The 3,985-nt window shown below is 35.9% G+C and overlaps 1 long non-coding RNA gene across 1 annotated transcript; it reads left to right on the top strand.

Annotated features, from left to right (window-relative positions):
* The first annotated feature begins 846 nt into the window (after positions 1-846).
* On the top strand, positions 847-3,535 carry LOC124212428 (uncharacterized). Its single transcript, XR_006881644.2, has 3 exons — positions 847-935; positions 3,033-3,085; positions 3,224-3,535. It is a non-coding gene; the product is annotated as an uncharacterized lncRNA (long non-coding RNA).
* Positions 3,536-3,985: the final 450 nt, after the last annotated feature.

Genomic DNA, 3,985 nt, shown 5'->3' with positions numbered 1-3,985 from the left:
AAAAATTGTGCTCTTGAACAGACCAATATTTATTTATTTATAGCAAATATGGAGGGGGGGGGGGGGGCCGGTTGATAATCGTCCGAGCCTGTTTTAAAGATTACCCTAATACATACGCGAAATTGTTTCTGAACCGGATGTGTTTAACAATACTAGAAATACATCCCGCAAAAAATCTATGTCATTGTACATACATAAAATTACTGCATACAACGGTTCAAGATTCGTGGCAAATATTTTACAGGGCCGATCCTTGTTAAAATTCTGATGAAGAATTTGCTTGCCAATTTTTTCTGTTTTTAATTCTCAACAAATAAGGATTTCATACTTTATTTGCTTCGTTTCATTTGTCAATTACGCCTAGTTCTGAATGATGCTACCAAAATTTTTTTTTACATTAGACGAACTACCTGAAAGTTACTCATTAGGTGGAAATCGTTATAAAACTACATACCGTGACTTCTCGTAGATGGTATACGCTACGGATACGCTAGCGAGTTTTGGGTTGGTTTTTGCATCGTATACGACCTACGAAAAGTCAGGGTATGTGTTACTGTTGTACATCAAATCCGGCACAATCCTATAAGATTTCACAGAAATTTGGAACTCTCGAAGGAATCAACTTCTTCGGATTCCGAGTACTATCCCTCACACCCCACTGTCCCCACTATCCTCGCGGCCGTCACTTCTGCGTTTCCTCGTGTACCGTCCACATTCACTTTTCGCGGCGAACGAAGCAAACGCGAGTGTTTTGGTAATTTGCCGTGTCACAAGTTCTAATCACGTGCAAATTTTCACTCGGCCAGTGTGTATACAGATATTTGTTACAAGCAACAATAATCTTGCGAGTGCAACAATGGATGAGTTACGTCGCACGGCTGAACCGAAAAAAGGTTAAATTTGACGCACCGACGAACGAATCGTTCGTTGCAATGGTAAGTGTTTTATACTACAAATTTCTGTTATGCAATTATACATATCATTTACAAGAATCCTGCCAAATCTGCACTTGCTATGCAGGGTGATTCGTAATTCACAGCAAATACTTGACAGGGCGAATCCTTGTCAAAATTGGAGTCGAAAGTTCCTAAGAAATTTTTCGGGAAAACGCCTTTTTTCATTCAAAGAAATGGAAATTTAATTTTTTCGGATTTCTGTTTCGATCAACCTTTTAATTTCTTGGGTCATCGTCAGAATTGATATCGAAATTCCCCGGTTAATTTGTAAATAATTTGTACGAAAATTTTTTTTTCACAGCTGTCTCGGGGGGGTCACTGGGAGTGTAAATTCAAAATGGCGACCAAATCATGCTTATGCGTATATTCGAAAAATGGTTTTTTTAGGTTAAAATGGTTTTTCTTGAATAAGTCGGCCGGTTTTGATTTTACAGAAAAACCGTCGGAACAAAAGTTGTATCAATTTTGATTCTCTACAAGTTTAGTTCATACAGTTTTTCTTCCAGGATCAAGATTTTTGGAATTAAACCTGAAAAAAGCGACAAATTCGAAATATTTCCATTATCTCGTTTATTTTCAACTTAATGGCATAAATGAATAGCAACAAACTTGTTGATAATCAAATTCTGAACAACTTCGGTTCTTACCTTTTTTCCAAAAATCGATATTTTCGGAATTTAACCCGAAAAGGAAGGATTCTCCGTCAACTCGGCCACTTTTTTTTCGACCCATAATTGGTTAAATCAAAGTACTACTAAAAGGTACTCTGCGTGAATTTTTTCAGATTTTGCAATTCATTATTTGAGAAATTGCCGTTTTTTTCTTCAAATGAATATACACTACCGTTCATAAGTATGGAAACACTCGCCCCAGATTGTTCTCACTGTACCCATGATGCTCATTGTATTTCTACGAAAATGTACACCGTTGAGGAGTGGGGAGGGACTTCCGGCATTTTCATAGTATAGAAAAAAAATGTAGAAAACAAATCGTCTTGTTTACGTTTACTTCGAAAGAGTGGCGTTCGAAAGATCGTCGTTTTTTTGACATTTGTTTCGATCGTCGTTCTGTTATACATTTTTGAAAATATTGAGTAACCAAATTGTATACGTGTTTCAAATTTTCTTTTCTCTGTTCTCTTCATATATAATCATTTTGATTTTTCGTTAGGAGTGTGCAGAACATAAGAATTGCTGAATGCTTCGTTGCGAATACCACAATTTTATCGGAGCCTAGATTCGAATGCTCGGAGAGTTCAATTATTATAATCGTGCGGTAATATTCTTTTCCGATAATAGGAGAAATTTACACGTGTTGACATATACCCTAAGTACGATGCAAATATGCGAGAAATTTCAAATCTTAAGGAAAATAAATATTACGACTGTTATTATTTCATCATATAAACCATAAAAAGTCAGTTGGAACGAAATTTAGGTTCTTGAATCAGAAATATCATTCTGACAAAAAATGACCGCGTATTTTCCAAAACAATGAAAGCTTTTTCGAAGTGATATGTGAGCATAAAAAGTCAAAACCTATTTCTACGATTTTTTTTTCCGAAAGCGCCGAGTCATTCAATTTTGTTGCAAAATGGGCGCGCAGTAAACTTGAAGAATCAATATCTCATCTCCGGTTCTATTTGACGTAGAAAAATGATTCACAGCACATTCGCGAGCAGGGAGGCTAAGCTTTCGTAGAAAACTTTGGTTTATCCGGAAACATTGAACATTGTAATTGTTATTAACGAACGAATTGTTTAATGGTACCATTTTTTGGCGAGGCTTCTACCATTTTATACATTCTGTAAAAAATCTTTCCGATTACAAATAATCCGTCGGGTTTGACGAGGAATTTCCCATTCATATTCATTCCGAACGACCATACGTTAGATATCTGCTATCGGTAGTAAAATATTGAACACGGTGAAATTTAGAGTGATTCGTAAAAAATGAATATCTTAATTTTAAAAGAATTATCTCAACTTTTCGGATTATTCAAGATGATCAAAATTTTTAATCACACTATTCCATTTCATCAGATTCGACCACTCCCTTTCAACATTTTTGTGTATAGTGAGATGGCGCGGACACATGGTTATAAGAGAACAGAAGAGGACCCATGTATTTGTATGTGTCTTTATATGATAAGGAGGGGAGAGCATGAATTCTCTGCCAAAGTATATTTTTATCCACAAGTACTAATCATGTTATGGATTCTGCATTGAAAAAGCGAAACAACCAAATGAACACGCTTATATTTTACAGGATAATCCGTCGTAACCGTTGGACGGACGCAATGTCACATGCCGCGAGGAGATCTTCGTGGAGTGGTGAACTATGTTCGAATTACATTACTTCGCAAAGGATGTTAGAAACTCCCATCAACCGGGAGAAGGAACTGTTTCGTACAACCCGCAGCTTCATAGTTACCTCGAATCTCAGATACTATTTCCTTGCATTTAATATCTCAGAGGGTATAAAAATACTCCTCAACGTCGATGTCAACAATTGTTTCATATATCCATAGTAACATGAATAAAGTGTTACAATATTATATATAATCATTTTTTGAAACCCTTTTCACTAGTAAAATAGCTTCGAACATAAAATTATTTCATTATTGTCAGTAGAGTTGTGTGTAACAAGCGATGTACAATTCCAGAATGATTCCAATACAGTAATACCCCGAAGTTACGCTATGGGTCGTTCCGGCATTGACGGCGTATGTCGAAAAAAACGTAAGTCGGGGTGCACGTTTTATACAACTGTATAGTGTACATATATATATATATATATATATATATATATATGTATAAATACTCACCAGAGATAATCATGTATGTACCTCATAGAAAACCTCTGAAGAAGAATAAGAAATACTCTTTATTTTGGAAATAGAAAATGTTCGAGCACAGTCGTCTGCCGACACAAAGATTTTTTTTTCTTGCGCACAGTCACTATCCGTAGACTGAACGAATAATCGAATACAATGTAATGCACGGACGGAAAATAAACATGACCATTCAA

The sequence above is a fragment of the Neodiprion pinetum genome, chromosome 1 (genome assembly GCF_021155775.2).
Source record: "Neodiprion pinetum isolate iyNeoPine1 chromosome 1, iyNeoPine1.2, whole genome shotgun sequence".
NCBI lineage: Eukaryota > Metazoa > Arthropoda > Insecta > Hymenoptera > Diprionidae > Neodiprion > Neodiprion pinetum.
This window is presented reverse-complemented; position numbering and strand designations above follow the sequence as displayed.